The sequence below is a fragment of the Anticarsia gemmatalis genome, chromosome 11 (genome assembly GCF_050436995.1).
Source record: "Anticarsia gemmatalis isolate Benzon Research Colony breed Stoneville strain chromosome 11, ilAntGemm2 primary, whole genome shotgun sequence".
Taxonomy (NCBI): domain Eukaryota; kingdom Metazoa; phylum Arthropoda; class Insecta; order Lepidoptera; family Erebidae; genus Anticarsia; species Anticarsia gemmatalis.
The window spans coordinates 8,171,021-8,189,737 of NC_134755.1; the positions used below are offsets into that span (position 1 = coordinate 8,171,021).

The 18,717-nt window shown below is 34.0% G+C and overlaps 1 long non-coding RNA gene across 1 annotated transcript; it reads right to left on the reverse strand.

Moving 5' to 3' along the window:
• Positions 1-3,338: 3,338 nt before the first annotated feature.
• Positions 3,339-15,239, reverse strand: LOC142976608 (uncharacterized). The gene is made up of 3 exons (XR_012959662.1): positions 14,469-15,239; positions 7,272-7,377; positions 3,339-4,118 (listed from the first exon to the last, which is right to left on the reverse strand). It is a non-coding gene; the product is annotated as an uncharacterized LOC142976608 (long non-coding RNA).
• Positions 15,240-18,717: the final 3,478 nt, after the last annotated feature.

Sequence of the window (18,717 nt, forward strand, 5' to 3'; positions counted from 1 at the left end):
AAACCATTTTATACATTTAGAACTAAAGTTTTTGATTTTAACGTAAGTAATATGTATACTTATTTGGTATTAATAAAGTGTAATGGAAATATAACCTCAAAATGTTTGGAAAGGTATTATAAAAGTAATGTATTCTTACTTACAAAAGTGTTTGCTACTCTTTTAGAATAATAAAGTAGGTAAAAAGTACTTACAGTAGTAATTCTGTACGTAGTATTTTGTTAATTTGTAATTCTAACCTAATTCATGAATTGATTGGCGTAAACGTGTCTACGTAACCTTGAAAACGGCCGTAGCAAAAAGTAGGCAGTTTTATTATACACATAGGTATAGTACAAAGTCGAATACATAGTAATTCTGTTTGTTCATATATCTATCAAATGGTTCTAACAAACTGACGTTATTTAATGCAAGTAATAAACATTTCTTGAATGAGATAATGTTTTGAATTGATGTCATTTGTGTTTGTATCTAAATACCTAATGAATACATTCTATTATGTATTTATTTAAATTGATACTCGATTTGTATTGTACCTATTGTTTGGTGATCTAATACAAAGTGTTTGAATCCACATTATTTGTTTCATTGAAGCTTACAAATGAGTCTCAATATTATACAGTTTCCACAAGTTAAAAATGTAGGCCTAAATAAGTTCTGAAGTATCAAATTTTGGTGGTAGTAAGTATGGTTATATATTTTTTTTATTTTTCTCTTTATTGGAAATAATATACATAATTATGCTTCCTAAAATTAATCAAATTCTACAGTTGTTTAAACTTTTTGATGGATAGTAAATGGAACTTTAATAGAAAAAAAAAAAAAAAAAAAAGAACAAAGAACATAGGTTAAAATTTAACTGTAGCTAATTGTGTAGGTAATTTTGTTTGGTCACTATGAGACTGACTTAAGCTCATAGAGTTAAAAGCCCTTATTAAATAAAGATCATAAAAAACCCTCCTATGAATAGGTAAGCATTGATACACTTACATAAAGTATTTACATTTTCAACACTGCAAATAATAAGTGCTTAGCATAAGTACTAATGTCACACAGTACCAATTTAATTACATCTACCGTCAATAACCCCACCATTTAACCGCTCTGACCAACCAGTAAGGCATCCAAAAAATAAAAATCAATACACAATCATCAATATGGTAGTCAATCGCCAATAAAACCGATTCTATATCCGATTATACTCGCTTCTAGTCCGGTAAATCGATTTTTTACATCTCGAATGACGAAATCGATTGCTTATAGCAACATTGTATGGGTCTAGTACCATTGACTCAAACTATTACTGTAGGTATAAAAAATCAAGTTCATGGTCGTATTATTTTATAGCTTATCTATTAAGATATGGGTTACTTAAATTTCAGATGGATTCTTAACATTATTGGTTAGAAAATTTACGAAAGAGTTGGTCAAAGTTTGTTTTTAGTTTGAAGTGGTAAGGTTTAAAGATCTGGGTTAATGTGCCGTCCTTTTCTGTGAAGTGTCCTGGTTTTTGTCTCCGTTCTTCACATTAGACGTCGAAGCAACTCAAATAGTTTTATATTGCAGTGACTTCGTTCGTTTCAACTGCTCGAGTTTGTCTTGAACTCCCGACAGATTCTTGTGCCAAAAAGGATTGTATTTATTCAAAGTTTCAGTTCCTTATTTAAGAAAAACATTGAAATATGACATGATCTAATTCTCTTTGAAAAATGTGCTCTACGAACAAACGTTGGAGTGTAATATAAAATTATTAATATCTAAGTTTCTTACTTATGTGAGTACAATTATTGCGTCTACTGATTTTAATGTAAGTGTTATGTTAATCATAAATTTATATTTATGTTCAACGCAATATCTATGAAATAGTTTTATAGCATTGCTGCAATAATTGGATTTGCATATTGTGCTAGTAGATATATAATTTATGATATTACATTGCCAACAATTCTCTTATTAGTTAACAACTCAAGTAAAAAGGAATGTTTGAAAGTGAAACAATGAATATGAATATGTTTATAGTGTTGAAGATCTACCGTTATATTTACTTCATAGCTGATCAAGGAATGCTTAGCAATATGGATTAAATGAATAGATTGATAGGTACGTACTTCTTATATTCATGATCTTATACTGACTTTATTTTAAGATATTTTCAGCTTAAAAAGAATGCCACAGGCACTAGTTATTTTAAAACAGGTAATTTAAAAGTTTATATTTTGAAACATATTCTCTACTTAATATTATGGTACATACATTTAACTTTGTTGTATTTAAATAAGTACATTTCTATATCAATAATAAAATTCCTTGTAAATTGTTTTGCTACCACTATCAGAGAATCTTATACAAATCGTTTACGGCATGTTTCTCTATTTCATTTAGAGGCAGGCTTGTAAAAAGGTAGCATTTATGTTCGTCGGCACTTTTATTTATATTTGTGTTTGCACACAAACAACAGAATGCGGCTGGTAATCATGGACATGCACGTGATATTCTCTATCTATAGACATAAACCCGCCGACGTAAGCACTATGCACAACATCAACAACCAATTGTCAATATTGCTCTTAAAATATTACAGTTACTATCGTGTAAACTTACTTGGCCCTATGTATGTAATAAGTGGATTTTAATTTTCTACCAATCAATCTATTTTCAGACTTATTTTTTGGGCAGTTGAGTTCGTTTTTGTTTGAGCTTTGTGTGATATCGTGGCTCGCGTGTATATCCGAAGTCGCAAATTTGTATTCAAAAGATACCTACCATCGAAGTACGCAATAATCGTAAAACGAACAATTTAAACTCCGATTTTGTCGAGTTTCGAATATTGCTCTACCATTGAAACAGTAAATAAGCCGGTATATAGCCACTGATCTACTTATTATACATGCATGTACTCGCTTACCTATTATTTATTTATTTTATTGCAGTATCTTGACACCCTTCATCTTAAATTTTCGATTTAAAGCTTAAGCACAAACCGGTGGGTATCTACTTAAGTAAAATATGTCCGTAGATGCACGGGGTCCAACAAATATTCAATTATTTCTAACGCACTTGAGAATAATACTAAACATACAATAAACACCCATAATAATAAATTGAGAACTTCTGAATGAAGTAGCTAAGTTACTTGTTGCTTAGTAAAATGGAACCCAGCTGATACTCTATGCTTTCTCTGCCTTCAATTGTATTTTTGTTATATTAATTTTAGACTTGGTAATAAAACAGAATATGCATAACTGTAGCCTAAGTAGAAAAACTAAATGCCTTAATTAACAAAGCGTTAGCACTTTGAGAGATTGCAGGTAAAATGGTAGTAATAAAACAACCGAACGGAACATATTTTATTTCATACGAAACAGTTTTATAATTTAATGAATAACAAATTACAAAGAGATAGGCACATAAAGAGGTACACTTCACAAAAAACGTTTAAATTATACATCAAAGTTAACTAGATGTAATAATAGCATTTTAATTGTGCGTGTAGAACGTACTACGTCTCACAAACTCACTCTTTTTTCACCCACTTTGTACCATTGCCAACTCGCATGATTTATCGAGACGATCCTACAAAATGTACTCGAAATAACATAAATAACAACTCGAAACATCAAAAACACAATATTCGTCAATTATGAAAACGTTATTATCCAGATACAAGTTTTTATTATCAGAATTAAACTCTTCGGAACGACTAATGAAGTGACACAGGAAGCTATGCAGTCGTTATTGCTTCGAGTTTCCCTACATTATTTACATAACATCGGAGAGGACGCTATACGAAATGCATGAAGAAAATCCAGCTATAATTAGCAGCCAATATTCTCAACGGCCCACTTTGGCAGTGTCACGAAAGAACGTCCCAAAAAATGGCGAGCGGGTGGCAACTCTATTTCCACTCTACATAATTTTACGAGGCTCGATAGCGGCTGTGTTTTAGGAGCGAGATAACCATGAGTTGGCATGGTATCAAGCCTACTATAAAATTATGAAAATATTGCGGATTGGTACATTTGCAATGAAAATAAAAGAGAATTTATTGTAATGTAGTGCGCGGCGAGTGAGCGAAGCAGGCTTTGCAGGCTGTGTCCTCCGTCTATTATGTAGTTTTCCTAGAAGAGAAGAAAAAACTTTATTTGTGGGTAACATACAAACAAATGAGAACTCGTATGTTATTTTCCTTACAATATTGCTTGAGGAAAATTAGGACAAGGTTGACATGCTGAGGATAGGAAACTATTGCATTTATTCTCTTTGTGTATTAAATATAACTTAACATTAATATGGACTAAGAACAACACATGCGGATAAGTAAACATCTAATAAATAAAAACAAAAGCATGTGCTTATTATTATCTGCCATTTAAAGATCATCAAGGACTCATTTTCAATTTAAAAACTAGCAATTGATTTTTAAAGGCACTAATACTTATTTACAACCTTCAGTAACAGAAAAACAAAATAGCAGAACTAACAATACTATACATTTATTTATAAACATTCTTCTAAAGCGCTCTTCTTCGCGATGATGCCATCTCATTTTCCATGACAATAAACTCCCTTGTTTACAGATAATGAAATTCTACCTCTTTTAGCGAATACTATCTGTTTATGTATCTTAGTCTTTTAATTATACTCGAATTCGTCGTTGATAATTTAACATTAAGCAGTAAAAATAACATTATACCTACGAAGCACCCTAATTAAATGTGTTGTTTTATTTAAAAACTTGAAGCATCGTACCAAGTATGGCGTAATTGCATTTCTTGTTTATTATACAACGACACCTTGATAAAAGAGAATTATACAGAGGCGTATATAAATTATATATATTATGTTATTATATTTAATATATTTTAATTATGAATATTATGATAGCCCTAGAACATGGTCTAGATTCATTAAGAAAAATCTACATAAAATGACAATTTCCTGCGCCTAGTATACAAGAATCCTGTATGTATAATTTCTAAAATATAACATATTTTTGCCTATTTAATTGCGTATTTGTGATAACAACATCATGTCAGGTTTTATACATGATTATGTATATGTAAAGGCGTATCAAATAACCATTTTAATACAAAATCAATGATTTTTATTTTCACGTCGATTATCTAAATAGAAACACTTTCTTTGAGAGACATTTATTAGTATTTATTATTATTTTAAACGTGAACTTTGTACGTTTAAGTATCAAATATCTGTTGTAAATTGTGTAAATACAGTTACGTATTTCAACATAGCTATATTAACTATGCTAACTGTTGAAGAGGATATTACTACTAGAACTTTGATTTATTGCAGAAAATATTGACTGCCTATTTCTTTCAAGGATATTGCATTAAGAAAGGAAACGTAAATCATACAAAAACTAGCAGTGATTTTTTACAATTACCTAGAATCCTAATAATTTGATAAATATATCAGTCAAAGGAATAGAAATATTTTTGGTACCTAAATTAAACCACACAGTTTACTTTTATCAGTGTTTTGTACCAGGGCACTATAGATTGTTGTAGGTATATTCACCTGCCGTTCAAACAAGGTACCCGGCACAACCGTATCAACTATTTGCCCAACTTAAATGAGGGTCTTATCAGCGTACATCTTGACCGCACAAACCTCCGACTAACCTCATCAAATCCCCATAGTGCTTCCAAACCCAATTTGAGGAATCAAAAGGAAACACACACCTTTACAGTAGGTAGATATATGTACTAGGGGAGCATAGAATGAGACAATTTAGTTAAAATGCAAGTCGTATAGGGAATAAAGTCGCTATGTAAAAACGTAAGTATTAAAAGTCTCACACCCTATTCTATTAATCCACATATGCCATAGGACCGCCTAATTTACCTATACCAATAGATACAAATTACAATAAATATTTATTCTTTTATTCATAATCGTTTATTAAATTGTATGCACTTATTATGATAACAATTTTTTTTCTTGTTCAAATAGTCTGAAAAAGGCGCCTGTTTTAATTGTGAGCTTGTCAATTATCAGTTTGTTTAGCTAGTGTATGCGGTATATCATTGTCACCCGACGCAAGAGGGTGCGATGTTTGTTTTTCCGGCACCACGAGATGAGCAAACGAATATTATAACCAGTAGTTATACTGTGGGTTTCATTATAGTTATCTTTTTGTTAACCGTAGTTTAAACTGTTAGGAGCAAAAGATTAAAGTTTGCAAAGGAAGTAAGTATAACCACAATAATATAGATAGGTAAGGGTCGTCAAAACCCTCAAATAACTTGACAGTCCAACCGTATTGATATAGTATCCCTCGGGGTGACGGACAAAAACGCTTGTTCTATGAAAAAAACTAATATTCTGCAGCATTGGGGCAACTTGCTCGGCGATAATAAGCCTTAAAAATATTTTTAATTTTAAACGACTAAATATTTTATGTGTCTTATAAAACATTGCAGTCCAATTTGCTTATTGCTTTGACATAGGCTACACTAGTGGTCGTTGTAAGATGACCCAGTTTAATATCCTTAAAATGTTGACTGAAAACACAATCACTCTAGCGAACTCTTCCGCAAGTCCCAGTAGAAACGAAACCAATTTGAAAAATCAAATACGAGATACAGGTATACAAGAATATTCTTCTAAAACATAAGTTACGTGTTATGAATGCGAGTATGTGCGTGTTATACACACCTATGTATACATACATTTTGTAGGTTCGGGAGCTCTGAAGTGCAGTTAGGGAATACCGCACGGACTGATATGCTATAAACTTTGTGCGTGGTGCACGAGAGGTGACGGCCTCGGATGTGTCGCGAGATACACATCTTTATGCCGTGTTTTTATTACGATATTGATGACAAATGATTGATGGGCACACGTTGTCGAATTGACGTCAGGCACGTCGTTTTGTTGTAACTGTTTTTTGTAGACATGATACATGTGGCTATAGAAATTGTTTCTTTATATGTTTTTTTTTGTTATCCCATAGAGGTATTTGAAAAAGATGATAGTATCTAATAATTCGAAGCGGTTCCTTATATTGTATACTTAGTTCTAACATCAAGTGTCGATATTATTGTCAAGACTAACCAATAACGTGTACAAAACGTGAATAAGTCGAAAACCAATTTCGAATAATTCCGGGTGGTCGGACAGCTGACATAAAGTAATTAACTTACTACCACCTTTCCGATTCCTTCATCGATTAAAACGGGAACACGGGGAAATCGAAACGCAACTCCAAAAAATACTTATAATTAACAGAAATAAAACACTTGCGTTACCTAATCGTGTGTATCTTGAGATCTGTCGCGCAGCATCGTGCCGTGTGATCTGTGCTTCTCAATAAAATATGTAGGCAGAGGCGACGTGTGCTCCGGCCCCTCTTTTCTATAACAAGAAAGAATTTTTCTATGCATTTATTTTCTCCACTGAAAATTCTTAAGAGTATTTTTTTGTTCTTCGATAACGAACTTTTTTAAACGTGATTCCTTGTCGGACTTGATACAAGAACAAGACATTGTAGGTGTATTATACTCAGTTGATGACATTATATTGAATTTATTGTTTGTTTTGCCTGTATATGTCCCTTATTGAGGCGGTCCGATAATAATAAGGACCTTGTACCTTTATTACTACATCCGTATACAGAATACGAGAAGAGAAACTTCTGTAGGTATCTTTTAGGACATAATACGACAGGTTATGACACTAAATTATTCGGCTTCCATGGTCGAGTAATTGTATACTCATCTGCTAAATGAGGAAGACGGAACTCGATTTTAATTAAAAAAAAAATCTGAGGTTTGGAAAAATGTCCGGTAGATGGCAATACGTTCTCCCTCTATATTTGTTCGAACAATACGATCAAATAAATTGTAATAGCTACAGTCACATGTGTCCAACCCTTTAGGGATTACGGAGTGTAATTGTATAAATTGGAAATCAAACCTTTTAAGCCTCTACATATAGAGTGGATTTCCTTATATTAGATTACGTTGATAATCTTATAGATAGAGGCACCTCTGGGATAAACTATCGATTGCTATGTAATTGAATATCACTTGAATCGTTATTACAAGACGAGTATTACAGAGGAAATGTACATAACAAAAGTTATAACGTAGGCTTAATATGTTTATGACATGAATGATGTAATTTGTTATTGTTGGGCACTGTTTTAAATGATCTTTTAATAACACAGAAATGTTTCAATTGATTTAGAGAGTAATACCTACTACCTATTTATTTCTGTTATGACGCGGTACAAAAAGTGGTGACACGAAAAATTCCCAATTAAGTTGCGTGGAATCAGCCGCTGTATGCACGCTTGGGATATTTTGTTTTAACTGATAGGCATTTTAAACTAGGTTTTACTAAGATTATTATTTACATGACGATAATTAAAAATCATTAATCCTAAAGATATGTTAAATTACCATTAAATAAAATTGATTATACTTTAAAAACAAGCAGCTCCTATGAAATCAACCAGTCATATAATTTTTCAGCGTACTTTATGATGTCCCATAGTTTATCCATACATTAAAACCTATTTCTTAAACCAAATTTACCTACGTCAAAATTGACAGCAAAGCGAAATATTTACTAGTTTTAACTTCAAAGCACTAAATTATTTACAAATCAAGTTCAACTTGTTTCTAACGATCTCTAAACCTACGACAATACTCTATTTCCCAGTGCGTTTATTCGTGTACCGTTTCATGTTTGACACTAAAACGATACTGTCTCATTAACGGAGAGCCAGTGCCCGCTGTGGTAAGTTAGTGCCGGCTCGTAGCAGTAAAATACGCCACTTGATTGGCGGGCAAACACTGGCCTCGCCACATAACTTATGACGCGACGCAGGGCTTAGGGAGCAATGCGTATCGATTCCACAGACACGATATTATCTTTATACCTACACTTAGTACAGTAAAAAGCAATTATATGTACACAATTTTATAATTTCAATAGCATTTTTATAACATTATGACTACTGTATATTAACTTTAAATTTTACAATAACTGTGTATAGTGTGTATTGTTTGTTGACTATAGCAATGAACAAAATTAAGGTTTTGATACAAAAAAGTAAGATTGAAATTGTGACTGTGTGTGCATATTTTTGCTCGCAACTGTACATACTTACACCGGTAGCCCTCAATTACTTAATTGAAGTAAGTGATATAGTTTTCGAATGAGTTGTCTCGTGAACATCAATGATCATGGTGATGGTTTTTTCGTGTTTTGCTAAATGTATGCGGGATTTTTGTTGAATAAATGTACTTATGTACGTTCCATTACGTGTATGACGGTATAAATAAATAATGATAGGCATGGGAACGTTCAATGTATTCAATTTTATACTTTGTAACTTATGACATTGCCGTCGCTGTATATAAGTATCCGGTTACACTAGGAGACCTCAACATGCATGTGTAAAAAGGTTAACAAAAGTCGTAGGCATCAAATGTGGAAATAGGAAATTTCAATCTGTCCGTTCTTTAGTATTTATCTTTACAATGATGCGAAATTATTTCGATTGTAATACTACGTAATTGGTACAAACTTAAGTAACTATATAAGCCTTATTTATTGGTAAGTATTACAACATATGAGTCAAGTTACAGGACTAATATGTAGTTTGTTTGTAGAGTAAGTGTTACTCCATGTTTTTCACTCAATGTACTACAGATTAACACGAAACCTGATCTTGATCTGTTTACCATCTAGCATTAACATGAGAAAATCTTTTTATCCCCCCAACATCTACTAGTTTATGCTCATAAGTATTCTATTTTATTAGACCAATTTTGTTTTGTTACGAAAATAGTTCGGGAAGTGTTATGTTCTGAAGAATCGTCAAAACAATCACTAATTTATTGCTTGTGTATTTTGTTCTTATTTATTACATACTCAGAATATCACAACCATATTTTAAGCCCGCTGTTTCTTCCAAAATCTTTAGCCCTTTGAAATCAAATGAGTACTATATAAGTAGGTATAACTGCCTAAAAAAGGCTTTTTGCTTCGCCGACAAAATTAAAAAAAAGGGTATTAAGACTTCCTTCACGGCCACGATAGCTTATTTAAAACGGTTAATATTATAATTTGTGCAGAAAATGTTTAAATTAAAATAATCCGATAGGGGAACCGGCGTTAATGAGCCCGCCAGAAATTATCAGGACAATATTTTACGAAAGAAGGTAGTTTATTTGCATCCACGGTATTTTTACCTACATTGATAACGTGTCAAGTGTAATCTTAATCTGCTAAAATACCTACGCGCTTCATGTGAGTTCGGTTCGCTTCAAAACAGGTCTGATAATACGCGAAGCAGTGAGATACTAATTTTATGAGACATCCCGAGTAAACGCCTTTCGGCTTTCACAGGTAGATACACCGACTAAATTTACATCGGCCTTCCGCCTCGATACATACGTTTTTTTTTATCTGCCTCGTAGAGGAGCTATCGGAAATATATTATAGATTGTATTCTTCTAGGCGCACCCCGATTGGAAAGGTATGCCAGTAGGTATGTGATGAAACGCGACCTCCGTGCGTGGCTTTCACGAAAAATAATCGGACAATAAAATTTTACAATCGAAATTAAAATCGTTAAGGAATTAAAGAAGACTCTCATGTTAACATATGATCAGATTATAAAAGCCGTTTCGAAAAGCTAAAAAATAAACCGTGAAACAACTTTTTGTTTCCCAAGAGCATTCGTGTATGACGAAATGTTGCACGCGAGCGCAGAATTAAGCTACTGTTGAACAAGCATTTTCACACTCGATAAGGCGAAACTCAATTTTGCATCCCGATTCACGAATACTAAATCTTTAATTGCACGTCAAATATGAAAGATTTACAATACGTAATGAATACGAATTTTTAATTTGTCGCCGGGGAAACTCGAAAATGCGTTCTTTCACTTGAAATTATTAACACATAATAATGTAATTTTATGGTTTCTTTTAATGGAACGTGGGGCTATCGGAGTGGCCCGGGGTTCGAGATACGGCCTCAATAACGCTTGATGTTAATGGACTCGCTCGATGGAGGTGTGTTATATACTCGGACCAGTATACGTTTACTAACACCGTAATGAGCTGCTTCACTATACCTATGCGGAGATGCTTAATACTCGCATTCAGGTACGATCTAAAGATAAACACTATTAAGTGTTATATTTATTTAATTAGTCGACTATATTTTTAGACCTTTCCCCAGATATAGTTTCTTTAATTACATAAGTACAGTGATAAAATCACGACCGTGAACTGTCTCATGCCGGATCACAATTTAACACTATTATCTACATAATTATCTTTATAAACGCTATACATATGTATTAAATAGCTTTAAACAATAATGATGTACATAAACGATATTTTTATTAACTATTATCGTTGTGAGCATTCGTTGTGTATTTTAAGAATAAAAAATTCATTGAATAAACCCGTTCAGTGCTGGTTTTATATAACTATTAACACTTTATCTAACGTGACTAAAATATCGACATGTTTTGTTGTTCTTTTAACATCTATAATTCAGAGCTAGTGTGGCGCACCACACAAATGGATCTTGAAAAACAACCAGTTATTTTGACAACCACCATTTCAAAATAGGTCGTAAACGCTGCAAACTGCAAGCGATTACTCACTTAAACGCATGGCGTTAAAGTACAATTCGGATTGCAATGTTTTGATAAAATATAAGATTCTTTTCTTTAGTTACGCTAGACCTTAATTTTAATTTGGAATGAGCTTTTTATAGAGGACTTTCTGAAGAGAAACGATTTTTCATAAGTGATGAGGCGGCACTGATTGTGTATATTGGATAAATATTTTTAAGAAAAATCTCCGGGGTCGGGAAAAATGTGGGGTGTAATAAATATTAAGCAAAAGCAACGTCGACACGTGTATCAAATTTTTCGATTATACATGTTCGTAATGAATTAGCCCCCTCGAGAGTTTAATCAGTATGGAGGCAGGGATTTACATGAAATATTGGCGTCGGTGGCAGGTAAATATTAAAATATACTGCATGTAGGTAAGCCGAATTAAAAACCGGGGATAAGAGAGAGGGCGGGCGATATAATCCGTGCCTACCTATTGCCATCGTTTTGATACTTAGCTCCAGGAACGCAGATGTTTCTAATGATTTAATTTCGCCTAAATCCGGCCCTTCGTCGGAACATTGCTCCTTGAATACCTAAATTCAGTGAGCTTAATCTACATTTTTGCTGGTGTAATCTTCGACGAGGAAACTCTCATATTTTCTTCGTCATTATGACTGATTTCCTCGCGATTATCGCGGATGTCGTTTTATTTATGAGTACGAAATAATGTCTACTTTTTCAATTTCACTGCCATCATTTCCAGCATGAAAAATAAAAAGAAATGTAGCGTTAAGAATATGACCTCTAATATCTACGACGTGTGTATTTCATTATAATTGTTTAACGTTGGAAATAAAATCATAAGCTCTATTGCCTTCGATGGCAAGCACCCGAAGTCGTATACACCAATAGTTATTAACGGATTAAAGAGTGGTCACGGTATATCAATTACCTCATGCGGTCAAAGCCTACGGACGTCATTATTATACATATTATATAGTAAATTTAACTTCCAATTTGCATTTTAATAGCTTTGGATTCTCACACACATATTTTGCTAGAATTTACACGAATCGGATTGTCAACCGAGGGCAATTGGAAAAACATAAAAATGCTATAAAATTCGATCGTAAAAGAATTGTAAGTCCCGTGCACATTATTTTAACACGATATCGAATCGAATTGGTCACTACTTCTGGTACCGTCGTTTAGTTAATTATTATTATAGTGGAAACTTTTAGCCGACCACTAAAAAAATCGAATTGTGGTCAAAACAATATGAAACTGTTGACAATATATCGACACGTGTTAGTTTTATTGTCTTTTTAGTGTTACACCCAAGATACCATCTTATGTTTAGAGTTATATATTCCCAAATTGACGTTTTTATTTAAGTTTTAATTTTATCTATGTAAATTATTATGTATCTGCCATTAATGCAGTTTAATTGCGCACTTAAGTTCTACAACCGAAACTAGAATGAAGAATCAAAAAGTTTTATGTAAAACGAACAAAAACGTCAGGCTACCAGTCTTTTATATTGAAAAGACAAACTCGATTTCGGATCTCCTTGAATCTTTTTACATTTTTCTCACAAAGCATCGTGGAACGGCAAATGTAATAGAAGTTCCGCCTCGGAATAGGTGCGTTATCAAAGTAAAAGATAAAAGTTTTAAGATTTTATTTAAGAGACGGTACCCGTTCGTACAAAGTTCGGCCATAACGAGCCCGGCTCCAACGCCAGTGGTATTTCGACTGAACACAACTAAAATATACATCGCAGTCGGTATCTAATCTAAAACTATCAACCTTATTAATTTTTTTATTTTTTCTCAGCGCGAGCGTCATATCTTTATGATTTTAAATTAGAATATTATAGATATCATAGATTTGGATAGCTGCGCGGATAGTAACGTGTTGTCATATTTGTAATTTATTTTATTAGGCTCATTAAGATCGGCGGATCAGACGTTTAAAATTGCGTGTTTTAATAGACTGGTAGTAGATTCGCTTTGTTCGGAACTAATAATAAAATCGAGAAACATTGTAGAAGATAAATAATCGGGTGATAATCATAATAAATATTTGCATAGACGTATTACTAGAGATCTTATTACACGAACGTCTAGATGAAAACGTATTTCCCCGTAGATCAGAAGGCTACGGTAAATAAACCGCCAAGTTTACCTGTATAAGGTAAATTTGTTCGTATATTTTCGTGAACTGCGTCACTTAGATATCTCCACGCCTCAGTGGACGCAAACATTCCGTATTACGGCCGGTAGAAAAGAAAATATATGTAACATTACGTACCTATTGTTCTTAGGTACTCTTACGTATAAATTGAACAGATAAAACAAGATTTAGATCACGTTCATGACGTCATTACAAAGGGTTACGTGCCATCTGGCTCAGAGTGAAAATTCTGATCGTTTCGGTAAAGTTTGTACGTGTGCTTTTGTAGGACTGTAGGTATTAGGTATATAATAATAACGATATAATATATATCTACAATTTAAATATCAATTGGAAACTTTAAATTGATATTTGTAAAATGGTGGTGTGGTTCTTTATTTGTTGGTTTTCGTATATAAAACACACTCCACAATTCCTAGGACAAAATATCGTTGACCTCAAAAAAGTCATTAGACAATAATCGAAACACGAAGTTCGAGGCAACTTGGAACAACTTTTAACACAAGGTCGACTCCACACGAAAAAAAGAGATTAATTATTTTAATATGTATTACGTCAGCGTTATTACAAATCCTATTTCTATTCAACTTTATTTTCTTCCTACAAGTGAATTTAAAATGTACCGCAAATATTTAATTTTACTAGTTGCTTTATTTACCTCACTAAGCGTGTATAGTTTTCAGTAGCCATTCACAAACACACTTAATTCTCAATGAAATGTTCCACCAAAATCATATTAACGAAATAAACTTTTAACTTCGTTACCAAACCGTCTCCCCGAACCATTAAACCCAATAACGAACGCACTATAACTAAAGAAATTACTTACTGACTCTTAAACTTGGCAATTTCCATTAGTTTGATTAAGAAAAGATTCAACAACATGAAAACATGTTGGTATTTAACTTTTAACTATCCATGCACACATATCTGTTACAGTGTGTGTGCGTTTCCGTCTATTACATGTGTAGGTATAAGCAAACACATGAGTAACACCTTCAGTCAAATATCTACCTTAACTCTGCATTGATACGGTTTAGTTTCGCTCAGAGAGTAGAGGGATTTATGACGTAATATCGCAACGATATCACGTATCGATTGGTAGCGGCTCAAAGCCGATACAACCGCTTCTATTTACGCTCTTTACCTATTTATAAACCAAGCTATCTGACTCCCTACCTGCGCTCGCCGCTCCGATGTGTGTTCTCCACACATTCGGTATACGCGTATAGATACGGATATGATATTCGATAGAAAAACTCGATTCGCGTTTAGATAGATGAAGTTTTTAGGAAATAGGGTAGTGGGACTCGTTCCCGGTAATGTTATCGATTTTGTGATGTAATGCACCGCGACTCTCTTGCATTTTAAAGTTCCGTTCAAAAATATAAAAATCTAAAAAGGTAGAATGTGCACAACGTTTGACATGCATACCCTGTAGCCTGTTCTACAATTTGTACAAAGAATTCTAGACACGTTTCAAGTAGGCTTTAATGAAAAATAACAACGTTTATAATTAAAGTACCCTTTGCTCGTAACTGTCAGACCGATTCTAATGAAATAATTAACTTTAACGGAGGATTTGGTACCGGAGCTGCGAAGATTAGACATAAAATAGCATCCAATTTTAAAAGTAGAGATACCTAATACGATTCTCGGAATACATTATAATATATTATTATTGCAGGGAATTCTATCGTAGGTATTATATACTATATTGTTTGCGCCCAGTTTTGCAAATGAGTCCAGTGATATATTATAATGGCAAACAAATATGTAGAGTCGTGCAACCGAGTCAGCTTCATGCGGTCACTGACACGATGCATCGATACGATTGTTAAACTCAGACTCGAACCGACGTGCTCCACGGTCTTTAACCCCGCATTTTAATGTGATAAATCCAAATTTTGTCTTCTCATTTCCATCGATACATTTCCTAAATGCTAATTCGTATCGTAATTTAAGGCTTTAATGCTGTTAGGTGAGAAAACGACACGCAAACGTATCTCTACATCTACATTTCATTAATCTAATTATACACAAGTTAAAAACCGCATTCATCTTGGGCTTTCTAATTTCTACCGCCACCTGCTCAAGGGGGCAATTTATTTGTAGAGCGAGGCTCCGCGATCGGCGGCACGATCTCCCGATTTTCATTCGCCCAGCTTAACTACGGTTAAACTGAATTTATCAAGTAGCAAATGTCGTGCAAACACACGCGTGCCGACGACTTTACTGTCCATAAACCGAAGCTGTTAGAGCTCATCTTTCTTGTTAACGATCGCTGGGAATTGTTTATAGTGTAAAAAAATGCCAAATCGCGTCCGAACAGTCTTCGGATTAACGACCAAAAATATTTACGTTCAGTGTCGTGCAACACTCGTTTAATGAGCGCGCAAACACTCGCGCTCGAGGCGCCGGCGTCTCGTACTATTATTATTTACGGATGCGGCCGACTACTACATGCTGGATATCGCGGACTAACCACGCCCAAAGCCAATATTTGCACTAACATTCGCATAAGGCGAAACTAAAGGAAAATTACGCAACGCCCCATATATTATTAAAGTCGGCCGTAAAATGCTTGAGTTACCGATTCCATCGACGTTTAGTGTCGAACAATCGGCCGTAGTCGGTGAGTCAGTTGGCGCCCGAGGACGGACGTCGAACTACGCCTACAAATTGGAAAATATCCCTTACCATGTGTTACTAAATAAACAGAGCTCGTTGCCTACACCAGCAACGCCCGCCGCGCTCGTTCCCTACGCGTAGATGTCCATTATCTTTTGAAGTCACGCTCGAATCGAATCCATTATTAAACTTTATACTCATAGTAATCTACCCGACAAGTACGAGGAACAAACAATATCTGAATTTTGATTAGAATGATTTTATGCCAACCGCGATTCCTTCAAAGAAACGCTGCATTGTTAAATCCCGAACAGATGGGACGTCCCGCGATGCCAGTTTCGCCTGAACCCTAATTAAATATTTTAATATATTCTCTCCATCCGTTCTTGGTATTAATTCTTATATACCTACATCACATATAAGGTATGGCGCGTTCAATTAAAATGCGTGGTTAATTTTCTTCGATAACATAATTTGGAGGATATCTACCCATTCGCAGTCGCTACGCGAGTGCGTATCATGCGTTTCGTATTTCTCGATATAAAGACGTCCCATTCACGGAAACTTTATGTCCTTCCATTATCATTTTCGGTGAAAAAAGTGCCGATAAAGTTCCGCAACTGATCTACCACAAATAGACGCGTGAGAAACACCTAAAAGTCGACTAAAACAATTAAAATGTCATAAAATGCGGTGGTTTCCCACCATAATCATTGAGTAATTCTGTATCGTTACTACGGGATGATAAACACGCCTCTCGTGCCGAACGTAAAAACAACTTTTGTTACCATTTTATGACAACAATTACGACCTATAAAACGTGTAGCGATTATTCTTCGTACCGATTGTTGTGGTCGCGCTGTCATCAGCCCGTGCTGCGGACTGGCTACTTACTGACACGCCGCCACCTTATAAAAAACTTAACTGTTACAATGTGTTATCGTAAATTAAACTTTATTTTATTACCTATAAAGTTCAACATTTATAGCTACGATCTGTGATATATTCATCGCCGAGGGAGGCACTGATACTACAGAGCCTACGAGCCTTGACTTTGTCAGCTGTGTATTTTATAATTCGTCAATGCGTTCATATTCCAAGCCATGTGTAAGTTTTACGAGTTTCGTCGAGTATTTGGACATTAATGTGTATTTAAAAAGAGAATCTTCGTTAAACATATGACATTTTATAGTCATCCACTTCCATAAACTTATGCAAATTATTTTTTGTGTCTGTTTTTTTTTCTTTTGGGTATTTCATATCATTTTAAGAAAATATACGAGGTGTTTTATGTTGACTATTAGTACTTTGGTAACGTTAAATATATTTGCGTGAATTTACGTAGTAATTTCACGTCAGTATCGCAAAACATACAAGAGGAGACAATAGGAACTTGTTTAGAACGACGTCGTGTTAAAATTTTGGCGTAGAAATGCAGCCAATTTGGCGAATGGAACAAGGGGTTACAATTTGTGTTGATAGTTGTTATCTGTACCACCCATCGCTGGGAAAGTACAGTCTACAAAAAATATGATCACCTTCTGACTTTATACTAAAGTAGATACGGATTATTTGTCTTCATACTATTTCCTCTGCATGCCAGTATGTTACCTACGGGGCAAGTCAATGTACCGTCACTAATGAACACAATTTTAAGGCGTTCCTTGAACGTATGAAAGAACACGTTTAACGGACATGTGCTACTCATTTAATAGCTTAATTGTAATGTATAATTGGCGCTTTAAGGAACAAATAACAGTAGGATACTATATAATTGGTAAGGTATGGTTCAAATTATGGGTATTTCATTATGTTTTGCTTAGTTATAAACACGTTAAACATAGATATAACAACTTAAAAAGTATACGTTTTTTTTTAAATGCCCGTAAGTTAACATGTTTAATTTAATAGAAATATCATAGACCGTGTCAAAAGTGCCTGTTATAACCGTGTCAATAAAAATGAACTCATAAACAAAGTTTAAGAGTGGAAACTTAGTAACTTTCAGTAAAACTTATGTATAATGTAAACACATAATTTAATCCACGCCTACCTATTTTTTTTCATGGTTCGTGCGTGGGCGCAACTTGTTTTAACTATGAGCCTCACTAAACTAACCTAACTTTATTTACACTCTCACTCAATGTTTGTAAACAGATTATTTTGTCACTTTATTACGAACCACAAATCAAAATTATTTACTAATATATCGCTACATTTTACGTAGGACGTGCTACGTCGCGTAGCAATTTTTAGCCCAAGAATTTTATTACGAA